Genomic DNA, 20149 nt, shown 5'->3' on the forward strand with positions numbered 1-20149 from the left:
AACAGGGATGTGAGGAAGGACTTGGATCTTGTATCTATGCTGTTCAAGTTACAGGGAGAAGTGGGGTATTCTTCTGAGAGGAAGAAAACCATTTTTGATAGGCACGGAAAATATTGTGCCCTTTGGGATGGGTAATATGATTTTTTGGGAAAGGTAAAGTGCCTTTCGGCTTCTGGGATTGTTAAATTAAGCAATAGAAGTGCATGCATGTGGATAAATTTATTGGAGCTGTCAATCTCACTGGAACTGTTAAGCTGTCAAGAGAACTGTCAGGCTTTCAAGGCAACTAAATCTCACGCTCTTTAACTTTTCGAAAAAACTGCAATATTGAAAATGCTGGAGGAATACTATCACAGGATTTTTGCTCAATGGCTGATTCCACAACTTATCATTTTCACAGTGAGATGCCTCTCCATTTACAATTTGTTCATAGTTCTCAATACTCATATGGATTTTGAAGTGGGGCTCTGAATATAAATGCTTGTTTTTATCAGGATTCAGTGGTTGAAGAAAGTTAAATGTAGAACAGGTTTTTTTGTATTGTGTTTTTTTTAAAATACTGAATTAATCATTAGACATTTCAAAGAATCATAGAATCTCTACAGTGTAGAAACAGGCCGTTTGGCCCAACAATTCCATCCTGACCCTCTGACCAATGCACCCAACCTTCACATCTCAATATTGCATAGGCCAATCCACCCTAACCTGCACATCTTTGGATTGTGGGAGAAAACCGGGGCACCAGGAGGAAACCCACACAAACACAGGGAGAATGTGAAGACTCCACACAGAGAGCCTTCACTAATGCTAATGAAGTGAGAGTTTTGTGTGATGTCAGCTCCTTTCTTCCTTTAAAAATTAGTAACAGCAGAAGGTAAATCTCAAGGCCTCCCTTAAACAAATCTAATTTCCCATTTTTCAGGCAGCTTATGCAATCTTCAGCCCCATTCATGATTCTTCACTTACAATAACAGGTCATATCCAGACCTGGGTGTTGCTATACAAGTGCCAGTCAATGATTATTTTCAACAAGAGAGAATCTGACATTGCCCTTTGACATTCAATGACATTCCCATCATCGAAACATTTGAGGAACTTTATTTTATTCAATCACAGCATAATGCCCCTTGCTATCTGCACATGGTCATGACTGGGTAAGTTGGCATGGAGAGTATGTGGGAAAAGAATGGTGGGTTCAAGGTCATGAGTTGACACCAAGTTGGCATGGGATTACAAAGGTATGTGAGGTTTTGGCTAAAGGCATAACTTGGTTTGGATGCTATGAAGTTTGAATGGACACATAGGTTTGGATGAAGGGTTTGGTGGGATTTTAAGGGTGCAGTTAAACTTCAAAGAATTGAGAAGGAACTTAAACATTTCTTATACAATAACAGCATGGGTTAGCAGCAATTGCCAATCCAGCACACTTCACAATGGGAAGCATACAAGCTGTCTTAACAGATATGAGAGCAATCATTATTTTAAGAACCAGATAGGAATATCAGAGATCATTTTCAACCTCATAATCTAATAAGTAAACTATCAGAGATGCTTGCTGAGTCATTGGAAACCTTCATCCCATTGGAACGAAAATCAGAAACTAATGAAGTGTATTTTATAGCTTGAGGGAGTCCTGAAGGGCTTTATAACCAATGAAGTGCTTTGGAAATCTAAATACTATTACAGTACATCCCACAAAGAGCATTGTGATAGTTACCAGATCATCTGTTTTAGAGACATGGATAGAGGGATAACTATTAGTTAGCACCCTGGGGAAAGCTTTTTTGTTCTTTTTTGAAATAGTACCATGGTATGTTTTACATTCACCAGAAAGCCTTGGTTTAATGTCTCAAGACTGTACAGTTGGCAGTGCAATATTCCAGCAGTTGTACACTGCACTAGGTGCTTAGTTTTGTTTTCAAATCCCTGAAGTAGGGTTTGAATCAATCTCCTTTGGTACTCAGAGGCAAAAAGCATTACCATCGAACTATGCTGAAAACAACAAATGCTAGAGATCATAGTGGGTCAGGCAGCTTCCCAGGAGAGAGAACAAGCTAACATTTCAAGTCCAGGTGACGCTTCAACAGAGCTGACATCACAAAAGTGCAGCAGATCTCTCCAATCTGTAGCTACAACAATAGGTCTTGTTGTCATGTGATTGTCAGTTTTGAGTTAGCCATCCCAGTAACAGTGATACAGATGTAATGGGCTGACTGGCCTCCTTCTGAACTTTCAACATTCTGTGGGCACCATAAATACAATCAGGATTTGCTGAGCCTGGCTTCTCTACTGTAAGAAATATTTCTACACAATTGATAACTATTTTAAATCCTATACTGTAGCCGCTAACATTGTGTTCAACATTCTTCCAACATTACTATCAAAGTAGAAACTCAAATGGTATGTGCAGTTATCTGAAACTTGTTCCAAAAAATAACAACCCTCAATCATGTATATTTTTTATAACCACCTAATAGATATGTTGCCATTTTTAAAACTTCTGAGATTTTCCTTTGATTTAATATATTATTTCTTTCTTTTTGTTCTCACCATTTGATTTATTGATTGATTTATTGTCGTATGGGCCAAAGTACAGAGGAAACCTTTGTTTACGAACAGTACAGGCAGACCATAGTAAACAAGGATGTACAGATCAAACAGACGTAGACAGAGGAGTACAGGTTACATTGTAAAGGCTGTTGTGTTAGGTAGTTGGAGGGCTAGTCTATGGAAAATAATATATAATATAATGTAATACACATTCAATATATCTAACATCTTCCCTAAATACAAAGTTCCATTGCACAGCAGTTCACTATGTTGTACCAGTTGCTACTTACAAAATATATCGTGTCACAGAATATTTGGAAACAAAAAAAGATTTTTAAAAGGTCAAACTATTACCGTTTAAGCATCTATAACTTGATGTAAATGAAAGGATATTTTACAAATGTTCTTTCCATTTGTACCCTGCAAGTGGTGTAAGCTATTTTCCACCCTTTATGTGTGAGCTATTGTCACTTTTGTGATGCACATACAATATTTCTGAAACTCACTTTAATTATCTGTAGTGATGGACTTAACATGCAATGACAACGCACATGATGACCCCTCTGTTAATCTAAAGCACAAGTTTTCAGTTCAATCTCAAAAGTATTGTTCATCTCTAACCATGGAGTTTGCACATTCTCCCCATGTCTGCGTGGACTTCCTTTTGGGTGCTCTGGTTTCCTCCCACTGTCCAAAGATGTGCAGGTTAGGTAGATTGGCCTTGGCAAATTACCCCACAGTATCCAATAGTGTGCATGCTAGGTGGATTAGCCATGGTTAACATAGAATGACAGGGATAGCATGGGATGCTCTTCAGAGGGTCAGTGCACACTCGATGGGCTGAACGGCCTCTGTCTGCAATATAGTGACTCTATATCACTGGGAAATTGTACTTCCAATTTTCTCCAAAGAGGGCAAAGGATGCACAAAAACAAATGGTTTGGAAAGAGGTAAATGTATCAGAAAATGAAAAAGATTGCTTGTGGTCCTTGAATTCCCTGTGATTTTGCTATTTATGTTTTCACCAAGCATGAAATATAAATCACTGACAGAATTTCTTTAACATGCACAAGTACCAGAATGGTGACATAAACCAGACCACGTAGTGCTTTCAGGGCAGACTTGGGTGAACTTTAGTGTTTTGACACCATTGAAAGTGGATGATGGGAAAAGAGGCAATGGAACTAACAGCCTGACAGTGCTAACACTTGACTTCCTCCCAATTAGGGCACTATAGACATCAAAGACCATGCTCTGCACTCAGCAAGGGACTCATTGAGGAATGAAAGAAAAGAAAGATGCCCAGTAGTTAGTGGGCCTCTCCTTCAGGAGACAAGTTCCAGGGAAGGTTTTAATAATATGCCCAAGGTCACAGGGTTCATGCTCTCACTGGGAGCACTAGGAAACTGCCAGAGTGTTTCAATATGTGTGGTTGTTTTAATGCAGTGACTTTATGTTGAGACAGTTTAGGAAGTTATGCACATACTTCCTCCTTGTGGGAATCTGTATTTAGTTAAGGTCATCAATGTAGTCTTTAATGAAGTTGTGAAGCTGAGTGTTGTTGCTTGTTTGAAGATACAGAACAAATCTTATATTTTACACCTCAGTGGTTCTGTATCAGAGGGTTTCTAATAACCATGATGCACTGATCATTCAATTTGTGTTGAATGATTGGAGCAGCTTCATTATTCCAATTTTTTTAGTTTGCTGATCTTCAGTAAGCTAACTGACAACATATGAGTACACTAGAGTAAGTACACAGAAAACACATTGTCAAACCTCAGTGTTCAGAAAGCATAGAGAAAGACAGTATCCATTAACTGTTTATTAGAACATTACAGGCCGTGTCACGCTTCCATATTAGTTATGCTTTAAAGAATTCTGGCACGAATTGGAACTACAAAGCAAACCTCCTTGAAATGCATAATTAAGAATGACCTTCTAAGATCCTACACAATAATGTTCACAATCACCACACTATTACCTTCCCTCACATATCAGCTAAAATGTATTCCTTACCGAAGCAGAACACATGTGCAGAATAGCAGCATATTCACAGCATGCTGCTTACAGACTCATATCCTGCACAGGTCAAAGGTGGAGAGGTGAACTACTTGACCTCACACTATCTGTACACTATCCACTGGAAGCATTTTCTTGAGTCTATTTCACAAGTAATAAAAAAAAGATGGCTGAACATGCCATTTACAGAGGTAATGAAACAGGTATGGAATAAATATGTTGCCACTCTTCTGAACTATTATACAACCTCAAACTATTAACTAATGATTTGATATCAATTGAATGCTTGACCTTAAAACTTGATTATTCCTGGAAACATTGGCAGCATTGTCCATTGAAGAAAATGCCACATACTTTCAGTGTTAAGGTTGAACAGTCTCAATATTTAGCTAAAACCTATAGTGAAACTGAGAGACAAACATCACAAAGAACAATTTATTCATGTTTTAGGTGTTGGAGGTGATTTCCTCAAATTCCAGGAGCAGCAATTACTATTTTATATGCTGCTGCATTGTTTTGGAACTTTGGGGGATAAAGCTCAAAACAACGGCACTTTTAAAAGGAGGAAGACAGACAAAAGGCAGCGACCACATGGTCAGTGTGGAGAGGGAGAGAGAGAAAGGAACCTACACTAATAGCTGACACAGCAGTGATTCTCCACAGTTACTGCCTTTGTTGTCTGAGTTCATGTATCTCTGGACATTGGAGTGCATCTAGGAAAAATTAACTGTCAACGAAATTCACAGCTGACCTTGAAGGAACCAACGTAGGTGAGCTCACAGCACAGGAACTGATAAGAGCATAGTTTTTAACAAGTAACCTTGCTGTAAGTCAACAATAATGGGTAGAGTGGGTTCTTTCTTGATTACATGTTTTATTGAGATCTGTCTCTTGATTACATTCTAAAAATATAAACCATAAGTACAAAGTTAGCCTGAAGCACTTTTTTATAGCCAGAAGAGGGTGTTATTTTCTGGTCAGTAGATTGTGAAAGAGCAATGATGGCCTTCCTGACAGATGTGGGAGTTTAGGGAGAGTTTCCATGTTACTGATGATTATGTCCACAGGAAGTGCCTTTGGTTGCAGATCCTATCAGATCGCATGGACAAGTTGGAACGACAGTTAGAGGCAATGAGGAATTTACAAGAGCTCGAGGGTGTGATGGATGGCAGTTATAGGAATGGAGAAAAGCCACAGATACAGACACATAGATGGGTTAACTCCAGGAAAGATGGGCAGGCAGTGCAGGAGTCTTCTGTGGTTCTTCCCATTTCAAACAAATATGCTGTCTTGGAAAATGTAGAGGGTGATGGATTCTCAGGAATGTAGCACAAGCAGCTAGGTTTCTGGTATCGAGACTGGCTTTCATGTAATGAGGAGTACATCTGATTCCAAGCAATCGGTTATGATAGGGGCACAGATAAATGTATCTATGCAGCCAGCTGTGAAAAATCAGAATGGCGCGTAGCCTCCTCCCTGGTACCAGGGTCAAGGATCTCTCGGATGGTGCAGAATGTTCTCTTAGGGGAGAGGGGCCAGCAGGAGGTCATTGTACACATTGGAAATAACAACATAGGAAGGGGAAATGATGAGATTCTGAAGGGAGAATATAGAAAATTAGGCAGGAATTTAAAAAGGAAGTCCTCGAGGGTAGTAATAGCTGGATTGCTCCCGATGCTCCGAGCTACTGAGGGTAGGAATAGGAGGATAGAGCAGATGAATGCATGGCTGAGGAGTTGGTGTATGAGAAAAGGGTTCACATTTTTGGATTATTGGAATCCCTTCTGAGGTAGAAGTGACCTGTACAAGAAAGATGGATTGCACCTGAATCAGAAGGGGCATTATGTACTGGCAGGGAGGTTTGCTAGAGCTGCTCAGGAAGATTTAAACTAGTAAGGTGGGGTGGTTGTACCCAGGGAGATAGTGAGGAAAGAGATCAATCTGAGACTGGTACAGTAGAGAAAAGGAGTGAGTCAAACAGTCAGGGCAGGCAGGGACAAAGCAGAGAACAAGGTAAGACTGATAAATTAAATTGCATTTATTTCAATGCAAGGGGCCTAACAGGGAAGGCAGATGATCTCAGGGCATGGTTAGGAACATGGGACTGGGATATCATAGCAATTACAAAAACATGGGTCAGGGATGGGCAGGACTGGCAGTTAATGTTCCAGGATGCAAATACTACAGGAAGAACAGAAAGGGAGGCAAGAGAGAGGAAGTGTTTTTAGTAAGGGATAGCATTACAACTGTACATAGGGAGGATATTCCTGGGAATACATCCAGGGAAGTTATTTGAGTGTAACTGAGAAATAAGAAAGGGATGATCACTTTATGGGGATTGTATTATAGACCCCCTAATAGTCAGTGGGAAATAGAGAAACAAATTTGTAAGGAGATTTCAGCTATCTGTAAGAATAATAGAGTGGTTATGGTCGAGATTTTAACTTCCCAAACACAGACTTGGAGGGCCACTGTGTTAAGGGTTTGGATGGAGAGAAACTTGTTAAGTACGTACAAGAAATTTTTCTGATTCAATATGTGGATGTACCTACTTGAGAAGGTGCAAACTTTGACCTATTTTTGGGCAATAAGGCAGGACAGGTGACTGAAGTGTCAGTGGGGGAGCACTTTGGGGCCAGTGATCATAATTCTATTAATTCTATAAACTTGAAAGGGTTCAGAAATAATTTACAAGGATGTTGCCAGGGTTGGAGGATTTGAACTATAGGGAGAGGGGGGGGGGGGGGGGGGGGGACCTTATAGAGGTTTATAAAATCATGAGGGGCACAGAAAGGATAAATAGAAAAGTCTTTTCCCTGGGGTGGGGGAATCCAGAATTAGAGGGCATAGGTTTAGGGTGAGAGGGGAAAGATATAAAAGGGACCTAAGGGGCAACTTTTCCACTCAGAGAGTAGTGTGTGTATGGAGTGAGTTGCCAGAGGAAGTTGTGGAGCCTGGTACAATTACAGCATTTAAAAGGCATCTGGATGGGTATATGAATTGGAAAGGCTTAGAGGGATATGGGCCAAGTGCTGGCAAATGGAACTAGATTAGGTTAAGGTATCTGGTTGGCATAGATGAATTGAACCAAAGGGATTGTTTCCATGCTGTACATCTCTATGACTCAATTAAAAATTAATGAAAGCCATACAAGAAATGTTTCTGAATAAAAACTGTATTTATCTGCTGCCTTTTTGCTAGTATATATACTGATTAATGACCTCTTATATTTTTGCTTCCATTTTGCTTCCATTTGTGTGCCATAAATGGTCTGGAATCCCATAGCAAATCCACCTTAATCACAAGTGAGCTGTAAGTGGATCTAACCAACACACCTCATGATAAAATATGAATCCAATAGATTTTGGTCCTGTCTATCATTGTTCACATGTTCATCATCAAATAGGTGAAAATAAGAGACTTGGTGAGTGATGGACAAGCAGGCCTATAAAATGTTTAAACATTTTTTTGTGAAATACAGTTACAGATCTTATATCTTATTTTGTGAAAGATCTTATATCTTTCAGTGCTTCTAAGTTTACAGTATCTTTACTTTTTGTGAGTCATGTGGTGGGTAATATTGGTTTGGTAGATTTGCTTCCTTACAGTAATGACTAACTGTTCTCACATTTAGACTTATACCAATCATAGGGTAAAAATCAGAATCATAGTCTTGCTTGACATATTGACAATGCTACAATAGTTAATTGACTGCATACACAATTAGTAATTGTGCTTCAATGGTGTCCTTAATATCGTAAAAGATTCAAAGATGGTTCTTGAGGGCTTTATCAGATAAAATCTGATACCAGGTCATCTTAATGGAGTAGAGATGTAACAAGATGGAGAGATTTAGGAATAGGAATAGACAGTTGAAAGAACACAGTTATTCTGGAGTTGTGAATAGAAGAAGAGCTGACAGTTGGTAAAGAAGGAAGTGGGGATGTACAAAAGATTGGAATTGGAACAGCACAGTGGCTCAGTGGTTAGCACTGCTACCTCACAGCACCAAGTACCTATGTTCAATGTGACCCTTGGGCAATCATCTGTGTGGAGTTTGTATATTTGCCCTGCCCCTGCATGGGTCTGCTTGGTTTCCTTCTGCAGTTCAAAGATGCACAGGTTAGGTGGATGCTAAATTGCTCATGTTGTGCTGGCTGGATCGGTTAGCCATGGGAAAGGAAATGTAGAAGGGGATGCTGTCCAGAGGTTTGAATCAGACCTGATGGGCCAAATGCCTTGCTTCCACACTGGAGGAATTCTGTGAAAACCACAGAGTTATTTGGAGTTACAAAGCAGGAGGTTACAGAGGCAGAAAAGGGAAAGGTTGTGCAATAAGGATCAAAATTTAATTTTGAGGTATTAGAGCCAATGAAAATCAGTGAGCACAGAGATGTTGGGTGAATTGGGATTGGTTTGGGTATAAGAAGCAGTGTTTTGGATGATATTCAGTATATCGTGCTGTATACTTAGATAATTCCCCCATGGTATTCATATTATTAAAGAATGTTACATAAAATGGGCTATCAATTAATTAATGAGGAATGGAGAATTGCAGAAGAGATATACACTGCTTTATTCTTTTCTATCTTCACTTTAAGAAAGTGACTCACCCTCATTTAATGGTCCTTCCACTCCAATTACTTGATTAACAAATTAAAATATGCGACCCCGAACCTCCCTGGGTGTATTTATGTCCACTTCATCAAACTCTTTTTTTCAGGTGAATGCTGTTGCTTTATTCTGGTGATGCACATGCTATTGAGAGAATAGATAACTTGGAAAACTCACAGTGTCAATTTCTAAAAATGAATCACCTCTTTGCAAAAGAAGGTAGATCTGAAAATATGGAAATAAATACAGTCTGGATTTGTGGGACACCAGAAAACCTTCTTGTGGTGGCAAAATTGTAAAGCAGCCCATAAATTGGACATCCTATCCCCACATGGAGAGAGTAGGTAGAAAGGCATAAGTTGGAAGGGAAGGTTTCGGGATGGGAGAAGGTAAAGTCATGAGGTGGCACAGATTGGGAGTGTGCACTGGGTGAAAGGGTGGAATGAATGAGACTGTAGAGAGGTTTTATATTTTAAATGTTGGGCTGGAGGCCTAGGGAACACCATTTTCCCAGTTCACCTCTACTACTGATGGGGCCATCTGGTGAAGTATTAATATAGCTAACTCCTGGACCAATGATTGGACATCCATTTTCAAACGTTAGGTTTTCAGAGCCACAACTTCCTTGAAATTCCAAGACTTTCTCTGTAACAGACTGATGTATTTATTTTTTTACCACATCCCTTTTTATCACATGTGTGCAGCAGGGATTTTGGATCGGAAGGAGAAAGTGAGGTCTGCAGATGCTGGAGATCAAAGTTGAAACTTTATTGCTGGAACAGCACAGCAGGTCAGGCAGCATCCAGGGAACAGGAGATTCGACGTTTCGGGCACAGGCCTGTGCCCGAAACGTCGAATCTCCTGTTCCCTGGATGCTGCCTGACCTGCTGTGCTGTTCCAGCAATAAAGTTTCAACTTTTGGATCGGAAGGGCTTGCAAACAGAGGTGGTCAAGGTTGGCCTCTCTTTGATGTCCCCATGACCTGTCCTACCTGCCTATCTTCCTTTCCACCTATCCACTCCACCCTCCTCTCTGACCTATCACATCCATCCCCACCCCCTTTCACCTATTGTACTCTATGCTATTTTCTCCCCACCCTCTCCCCCTCACTTACCTCTCCATTCTGCAAGCACCCTGCCTCTATTCCTGATGAAGGGCTTTTGCCCGAAACATCGATTTTCCTTCTCCTTGGATGCTGCCTGACCTGCTGTGCTTTTCCAACACACTCTAATCCAGACTCGGGTTTCCAGCATCTGCAGTCCTTGTTTTTACCTCTCTTTTATGTGGCAGTTCCCCGGCGTGGTCCAGATTCACTGCTAGTTTCCAGGAGACTGGCTCTGGTCCAGAGTGGCTACTTGCCTGTGAGATGTCACGGGCTTACAGAGCCAGTAAGGGGCTGATTTAATCCCCGCTCCACTGTGGTGACTGCAATTAATAATCAAAATTGCAGTGACTGAAACACAACCTGAAAAGAATCTGGTATCTAGATGGTTTTTAAATCCTACTCTAAGCCACCCATTTCTGCTCCATGGAGGGAGTTCCCTGTCAACCTGGTAACTCTGGCCATTTGCAAGTTCTAAAAGTGCTGAGCAATTTCCTCCACCACATCTGACCAGCTTTGGCAGTCTTTCACTGCTGGATAGCCTCCTGCTGATTGGATGTTGGAAGCCACCATCTATCCTTCATTGGATAATGAGCATGACCTCCGGCCATTAATTGGTTAAGTCTACAAACATCATGTTGGATATTTAGATTGACACAGTGCAGGATGGGAACTCACATTTAATCCTAAAATCAGTGGCCTGACACCAAATGGTTGCACCAGTCCCTGGTCTCTGTGCATCTTTATAGCTGAGTGGTGCAGTGGGAACACGTTGAGCCCATGACCCAGAGGTCATTAGATCGAAGCCAGCATCTACTGTTTGAGAATTCCTATTACCTCATGTGTGTGCCCCACTAGCTAGAGTTATGGCCCTCTTGTGGTGCAGAGGTAGTGTCCCTACTCCTGGACCAGGATGCCCAGATTCAAGTCCCACCTGCTCCAGAGGTGTGTAATAACAACTCTGAATAGGTTGATTAGGAAAAAGGTTAAATATATATTTTTAAATCTACAATCGACCTGGATTTGATTCCAGCCTTGGGTGACTGTCTATGTGGAGTTTGCACATTCTCCCCGTGTCTGTGTGTGTTTCCTCCCACAGTCTAAAGATGTGCAGGTTAGATGGCTTGGCCATGCTAAATTTCCCATTGTGTTCAGGGAGGTGTAGGTTAAGTGCATTAGTCAGAGGTAAATGAGGAGTAGGAGGGGAATGGGTCTGGCTAGGTTGTTCTTCAGAGGGTTGGTGTGGACTTGTTGGGACAAATGGCCTGTTTCCACACTGTAGGGATCCTTTGAATCTTCCAAGTCCTAGCCCAGCAGACAACACAGTCTTGTGACAATGTCCTGGGTTGTCCTCACTCTGCAGTGATCAGGGGCTAGGAGAATTTCTCCTACTGATGTAGATCTCAGGAAGTGGAGAAGATTACCTGTCTAGATATTGAGCATATTAAAGTTTCATTCTACTGCTTTCAATTGCTCCAGGTCACTGACTCATCAATGACAATGATTCCCACTTGCACCTCTGCATGATATTTTTACCGAACTGATAAGGAAGGGGGAATGGTAAAGTCGTACAACAATCTGCTGGTGATTTTAGTGTTTGCAGAGCTGCTGTTCAATCAAAGTTGCTTCAATGGTGGATAGTATCTCGAAGACTACAGTGAGGAAATAGCATTCAGCTGAAAACAAGGGAAGTAATCTGGTTTGATGAAATGAAAGACTACCTCAGAAATTCATGCTGCAAACAGCACATAATAACTTGTTAGTATTTACAAACAAACTATAATGGGTAGTTTCCTAGAAATGAATACAGCAAAAATTTTCAGTTGTTGTACTCACCCCTAGTGGTTCAAGGTCTCATTGTATAGCATGCTGTATTACTAAGTGATGACAAGGAAAGCTCCAGCATCAATTCCTCTTAAGCACTGAGCTATATAAATGAAGCACTGTAGTTGGTATGGGCATTGCCAAGCTACACAGTGGAAAAAGCAGCCACCGTTCCCACTACTGATCCCAAGTTAATGATTCTTTCAGGAAAGTGCACATCTCCGGTTGTCATGTGTGCACAGATTTAGTTTTAAATTAGCCCACCAATTGCCTGGCTTTACAAAAGACTTAGTGACCAAATTTATGGTGCTAGTGGAACCGTACCTTAGAATGGATCACTGTCTTCAAGGAACAAAGGGTGAAAAATTAAAACATAAATCTCTTATATCGAGGGAAAAAATAACATTCCAATTTTTCACCTGACAATGTTTTTCTCTCCCTTATTTCTACCTTTTGTGCATGGTTCCCTGGTTTCACTTCTGTGAGGAGGTGATTTATCAGTAATAGCATGTCTCCCTCAGGATTCTTCGTAAATTGACTAACACACCACAGCACACATTTAAAAGAGCCGTGATTAATTGACTGCCTTTTCTTAAAAATCATTTGATCTACTATTCATATATTTTGCTTGGCAGTAGTCACAAGAAAATTGATGATCAAATAAAAGCATCTGTGCAAAGATTTGAACTCTAGCAGTGCATCATTAAGAAAGATTAAGCATAAAGAAATGTTTTAGGCAAGGAAACCTTTATTGTTAGGAGGTGTTTTTCACAATTTGAAAATAAAATAGGCACTGTGATTATTAATCTCTCTCTCTCGCTAAGCATATAATGGCAGCTTTCTTCATTTCATTTTAAAGTAATTGGTTTATCAATGTTCTATTTCATTGTCTTCGATATTTTCTTGACTCCAGTACTGCTGTTATAGATGTGAAGATGCTATTATATCTCAGCATCAAAGGGAGAGCTGTAAAACAGGAGAAAATTATAATTCATAACAGAAATAAGAGTTCAAGTTGCTTTTAATTTTAAAAAAAAATGTATGTCTTAATAGTGACAAAAAGACTGTTTTAGTTCTGCTAGCCAAAGTGTAAATTTTCCAATTTCCAATTAAATATGAGGGTCCTGGAATCTAAACACTTCCTTGAGTCCATGGCCGGCAAGCCTGAGAAGCTGAGCTTTACAATAGATTATTTAATTTAAGAAATGTATACTTTATAAGCATCTAGCATTGATGCAGTCATTGAACAGTTATGCTAAGCAGTATATCAGAGGAGTGCACCAACCATATCAATGGTTTATGTCCTGCTCCAGAGACCAAAGCGTACAGTCTAGGTGAACACATTGGGAGAGGACTGTGTTGCAATGTTGGAAGTGCCAGCTTTCAGGTGTGATATTGAACCGTGACTCTTTCTGTCCTGTTAACTGGCTGCAAAAGATCCTATGGCATTTTTTATAAAGAGATTGTAAGTTTTTACAGTGAGCGATCCAGCCTTTATTCACCCATCATCACAAAAATAGATTACACAAACATTTCAGTCTTTGCTGTTGTCCTTGAGCAAAATTAGCTGCAGTGTTTCCTACCCTATACAACTCTGATTATAATTCCAAAATACTTAATTGGCTATGACATACTGAAGGATTTCATGAGGATGTAAAATATGAATTACAATGCATTAAAATTTCCATCCTCTTCTCAGCAATATCCTGAGGGAATGGATAACACTGTCCATTACTTAACCCCCATGGATCAGTATCACTACCATCTCCCTCTTGAATCATAAGGGTTGGATGCTCCAGTTTAGCTTCCCATACAACAAACACAAGACGAAAATGTTGAGATTTTAATTCTATTTTCTGTTGATTTTGCTCCAGCTCTTAGTTTGTGTGTTAAAAGAAACGTTTTAATCTAAGATGTGACATGGCATTCGCTTCTTTAATTTTTGCTACTTTTAATAAAGTAGCAAAACAACTTCACTCAAACTGATTTTGCTCATGCTAATACGAATTATAACCAATTCTTTATCCTGAACACAGCTGAAGGAAGGTCCAAGATATTCATTTCAAATACAAGTTATTAATGCATAGGTACATCCAATAAAAATTGACTGCTCTTCCTGAGCTTGGTAAGCAGTCACTGTAACTTACCTGGTATAGCTTCAACAATCTGGATAAGGTAGGAGAATCTTCAGATTGAGTTGGTCTAGCCAGAGAGAGAGAGAGAGAGACTCTGTGGATGATAAAGTCAGAAAAGAAAATCACATAACAAAATATCACTATAATTTAGTACAACCACCATGATAATTTGTTATTTCTACTCTCTGGAGGACCCAGTTAAGTTTAAAACAATTGCAAAATCTACCATCTATCACTGCTACTGTTGGCTTTTTTTTACTGCTTAGTAAATTTGCTTGACAGTTATTGCATAAGTCATAGATGAGCATTCTGCTGCCTTCCGGAGACAAGGAAGGTAATTTGAGGGCATGTAATAAAACCAGCAAGCTGAAACAAAATGAAGAAGGCATGCTACAAATGTGCTTTATTATCTGAGCAAGCGTAAAATCTCTCTTGGGGAAAAGGAGACAAGATTATCCACTGCAGCTGAACATAACTCCACTGGAAACTGTCAGCAAGTTATTTGGAGGGGAGCCGTAAGCCAACGCCCTGGATGACCCGTCACTCCTAGGGCTTTCTGTAAAAACTGACGTGTGTTTCAATGTGTTAGATCATTCCCTCACCATTTGTTCCAAGTAACTCTGGGACCTTAAAGTTCCTAGTGTTTTCAATTCTGTAAAAATTCTTTCAATACCTTTTGTTGTTCATCATGGGGTACTTGATGGCATGGTTATTTAGAATCCCTACAGTGTGGAAACTGGCCATTTAGCCCAACAAGCCTTCTGAAGAGCATCCCACCCAGACCCATCACCCTTCCCTACTCCTGTAACCGTGCATTTCCCATGACTAACACATCCCTGATTACTATGGATAGTTTAGCATGTCCAATCCACCTAAAGTGCACATGGTACGGACTGTTGGAGGAAACCAGAGCACGCAGCTGAAATGGGGAGAGAGTGCAAATTCCACACAGCCTGTCGCCCAAGGGTGGAATTGAACCTGGGTCCCTAGTGCTATGAGGCAGCAGTGCTAACCACTGGGCCATCGTGTCATCTGTGTTTAATGCACTCTCTGCCTCAGGATTGGTTACCATGCTGCTTTGCTTCAGCCAGATCTCAAGCTGGTTTTGAGGAAAGGTCAGGAAGCCCATCGACATTTTATAGAAATAACCTGCTCATAGAAAGCCTACCAAGGTCAGGGCACAACACAACACGTGCTCGAGAGAGGTTCAGTTCAAGCTGGAAGAACAGCATCTCGTTTTCCACTTTGGAACCCTGAAGTCTTCAGGACTCAATGTCGATTTCAAACATTTTAGGCTTGATCACCTTTATCCAGCTCCACACCCCAGACTTGTCTTCACATGGGCTTTGATCACAGCCCAGCCCATTTCCATCTACTCATTGTCTCCACTAGCAGCCTGTTTTTCTCCTTGGCTTGCCATTATCCATCCCTTTATCAGTCCAGTTGCTCTCTGGAGCCAATCCCAACCTATTGTTTACTCCTTTCTATATTCGCCCCACCCTCATCTCCTGTCTTCAGCATTTATGCCAATCTTTTCCTGGTTACGGTCACTTCTGAAGAAGGGCCACTGGACCTGATTCATTGAGTCTGTTTTCTCTTCACAGATGCCCCACAGACCTGCTGAGTTTCTCCAGCAACTCCTATGCTTTTGTTTCAGAGTGTGCTGGGCTTCTGTCAAAGCTAAGACTCAGGTAAAGATAAGGCTTGAGGTCTGTGAATAGGAAGGGTTTCGAGAAATTTGGGCCAAGTGCTGGCAAATGGGAATTAGGTTAGGTTAGGATATCTAACTAGATTAGGTTAGGATGTCCGGTCGGCATGGACGAGTTGGACTGAAGGGTCTTGTTTCCTTGCTATACATCTCTATGACTATTAAATTCTACAAGAAAAATACAGAGTTTTATAAACCTCTTTGAAAAAAAAGTTTACCATTCACTATGTTGGTGGGAGCAATCAGTAAGATACATAGTATCAAACAATTTTACATCCCACAGCAAGAGGCCAATCAGCCAATCACTCCCGTGCCTGACCCTCTGAAAGATATTTAATACAGGATCTCATGGTGACAGACAGGGGATACTGCTTGCAACTGAAAAATCATGATCAAACTCACCCCCTCCACTAATTGGCTGGCAATAACCATTTAGAACTTGAAGCAGCATTCATTGGTTGAAGACCAGATTCATAGCCCCATCTAATGGTGGGAAGAGGAAATTGAATCTCAAAGAACTGATGTTCTGATCCCAGAAATGTCAGAGGGGGTGGTGGTCATTGCTCGGACATCGTCTAATTTCAGTGAAGATGAACTAAAAGACAACTAAGTTATGTCTGTTTATGGTGGGGCCAAGGAAGGGAGCACCCTGGGAGGGTTGAAGGGAAGGCATGAGAGGGCTGGTGCTGAGGTACAGAGCTCCAGTGAAGGACATGTTGGGGGAGGATCAGCAGACTTTGGGGCAGAGCTTCAGATCCAAACAAGCGTCCTCCTTCCTACCTGAGGATCAAGAAGCTTGACCAACTAGGCTGCCAGGCATCTCACCAGTTACCAACTTCCTGTCATCGACTGTGGAATCGTGACATTGCCAATGGGTGGCCCTGAAATGGACATTAATTGGCCACTCAACAGCTTCAGTTGGAAGAAAGTTGGACAGGCCAACCAAGGCATCTCTGGCCATCGATAACATTGCAACCAGATTTGGACCGGGCTAGTATGCAGAGAGCAAGTTACCTACTGGCCGCCCCACCCGAAAAAACACCACTCAGCAGAAACTGTAAAATTCTACCCAAAGTCCCAATACCCTTGGTCCTTCCCAGAACATTTTTCATTTTGTTCTTAATGTTTATCCACTTCTCTAGGAGAAGCTGCAATGATTTATGTAGGTTTAGCATTAATTACATATACGTGACCCTGCCTTTTCAACATTTATGCACCGCTGACAATTTTGCATCATCGTGCTGTCTTACATAGCTGTTGATAAAGGTTGGTTTTCAAAACAATTACGGCAAAGGATTCCCCTGGCACTAGTACAAATGCTGAGTGTGTAAATAAAATTTTCTGTAGCTAAACGAATGATTTAAAGCATGAAGTCAATGATTACTGTGGAGTAGCAGCCAAGAGGACAATGCTTACGATATCTCCTGTTGTGCTCAGACAGAATCTCTGACATAAAAGTTGAGGAGAGGGGTGACTTTCATCGCCATTGAAAGTACATTCCAGATGGTTAACTATTCCTGCAGGTTTTTATAAAACAGGTGGCGCACATCAGTCTCAGCTTCCCTGTTGAGTGTGAGCGGCATTGATCATTGCTCTTCCATCATATCTCACACCTAAATCTGTTGCATAACATCTGCTTTTTGCGGTTGTTGTTGTATAAGTCATGGGCTTCCTTTTCCTTGTATGGTCTCCAGTTGCCTTCTTCTCTTGTTCTTAATGCACAATGAGATAGCATGTAGTGACCAGGATGATATCCAGCTGTAAACACTTTTTGTCTATTCATAACTGTCAGCGATGTGATATTATTTTGAAATAAATTCTCTCATTTCAACATATTAATATCAATGAGAAAATACGAATTAGAACTCTCTCTTTTCAGTATGAAACGGCATGCTCCTTTAACCTTCCCATATAATTCTAAACGAGTTTGTTCCTGATCAGGCTTTAATTGTCAAAAACCACCTAATATTTCCCACCTAGTTCTGAAATAAATCTTAATAAGTAACAATGGATGAAAAAATGGATAAAAATGTCTTCATTCCCTATTCCAAATTCTAATTCGAAATGAGAATCGAAAAATCAAGACCATTCATGTATTTCTCTGTGCTTGTCAATATAGCTATAGTAAAGTGCACGAGTCCGTCATATGAAACTTATTAATTTGGCATTAAGAAAAGTAAACTATTATTTTCTAAAAATACAACTAATTAGAAAACATCTGTATCAGATTATAGAATAATTATTTATTGATATACCTTAGAGCTTTGTGACTATTATTTTTCTAATGCTGATCCAAATTAGACCGGAATTAACAAAAGCGTAAAAAAGAGAGTGGGAAGGAGAAAGCAAAGCAGTTAGGGACAGAGACAAAGGGAATTAGAGATTAATTGGGTCTCAGTATTTCTTGCATTCTAGTGTTGTAATTGATATGTCTCTCCTGTATCAATTGGGTGGTAGCACTCTCTTCTCTCTGAATCATAGGCTGTGTTAAGTCTTTCCATTCAGTCAGGTGGGTGGGCAATGTCAGTCCAGTGTATCTATTTACTGAACTTAAAGAGGGCTTTATCAGGGGCCATTCCTGTAGTCAGGATACTAGGGACATTAAATGTGGGGATTGGAGGCAGCATGCTGGAATGCAGAAGGGATAATAACTGTGAAGGGGACAACTCAACATTTAAGGGTTAGAGACAATAGAACATGGGATGGCAAGAGATACTGAGGAAGGAGGGTCAGTAATGATCACCTCATGCTGGCTTTAATGGTGGGGGTAAAAGTTCATTATTATGTTTGGCATAACTAAGTTGTTTGCCTGAGGCTCAGCGGGTAAATAGAGAATTAAGCAGTTCAATAAAAAAGTTGGATGGGAACATTAGGAAGATCAAAGCAGGTGGAGTTGACAGCAAGGGCAGGGCAGAAGGGAATTTGAAGAAAAACCACCAAAGAACAGCAGATGCTGGAAATCAGAAACAAAATCAAAAACTCCTAAGAGTCTTAAATCTTGAGTGTGATGGGCTTTTTCAAATTGCCTAATTTGGATCCCACAGGACACAGGAAAGAGTAGGCCATCCACCCCACTGAGTCTGTTTCATAATCAATGATGATTGGTTGCCAGTTATGGACAATGGGACAAAGTCAGAAGTCACTCGACACCATGTTGTAGAAGGACTTCACCTGATGGAGGAGCAATGCTGCAAAAGCTTGTGATTTCAAATAAACCTGTTGGACTACAACCTGGTGTCGTGTGACTTCTGACCTCACAATCAATGAGATCTGATGATCCTTACCTCTACTTTCTTGCCTTATTGGCATAACCCTTACTGATTCCTTACTGATTAAAAATTCTTCTATCTCAGCCTTGAATATAATTAAGGACAGCTATGTGTGGTAAATACTTTCACAGATTCACAACCCTCTGATAGAAGCACTCCTTTTCATTTTTGTTTTAAATGCCTGGCCCCTATCCTGAATTTCAGCCCAAGGGGGTACAACCTCTCAGCATCTAGCCTGTTGAGCCTTCTAAATGTCTTAAAAGTTACATGTTGAGTAGGGTGTGCTTTGTCACTGGTTTTTTGAGAGGAGACGTAAAGTCACACAGCACAAAAACAGATCATTCAGTCCAACTTGTTCATACTGACCAGTTTTCCTGATGGGTTAATGTGCTGAGGAATGGCAGATGGAGTTTAATTTAGATAACTTTGAGGTGTTGCATTCTGGTAAGACAGACCAGAATTCTCTTGCCCATGCATATGGGACCTAATTGTCTAATCAAATGCTTGTTCTGCATGTCTCCTATTGGAACTAAATGTAAGGTGAGGTCTACGAAACAAAATATTCAAAGACACAACACAACAGAGCCAGATGTAGGTCACAAGATATTGCTTGGTCAGTCCTAGTTTAGAGTTTCTGATGTTTACACAGCTAATGGTTGGGCTCTGAGGAGTGTTGTCAAAAAAGTGACCCAGGAGTTCAGGTACATAGTTCCTTGAAAGTTGTGTCACAGATAGGAGGGTGAAGGAGGCATTTGGCACACTTGCCTCCATTGGTCAGTGAATTGATTCATGGAGTTGGGATATCATGTTGTGGCCGTATAGGACATTGGTGAGGACACTTTTGAGGTACTGTGTGTAGTTCTGGTTGTCCTGCTGTAGAAAGGACATTGTAAAGATTTACAAGGATGTTACCAGGACTAGAGGG

At 40.6% G+C, this 20149-nt stretch overlaps 1 long non-coding RNA gene across 1 annotated transcript in view; it reads right to left on the reverse strand.

Moving 5' to 3' along the window:
• Positions 1–12852: 12852 nt before the first annotated feature.
• Positions 12853–20149, reverse strand: part of LOC148150519 (uncharacterized) — a 63927-nt gene continuing 56630 nt past the window's right edge. The window contains exons 2-3 of the long non-coding RNA XR_015751775.1: positions 14260–14341; positions 12853–13078 (exon numbers count right to left, since the gene is read on the reverse strand). This is a non-coding gene — a long non-coding RNA (uncharacterized LOC148150519). The remainder of the gene's footprint in view (positions 13079–14259; positions 14342–20149) is intronic.

This window comes from Chiloscyllium plagiosum, unplaced genomic scaffold, assembly GCF_037043375.1.
Source record: "Chiloscyllium plagiosum isolate Xiang-an unplaced genomic scaffold, Cpla_swu_hap1 HiC_scaffold_3, whole genome shotgun sequence".
NCBI lineage: Eukaryota > Metazoa > Chordata > Chondrichthyes > Orectolobiformes > Hemiscylliidae > Chiloscyllium > Chiloscyllium plagiosum.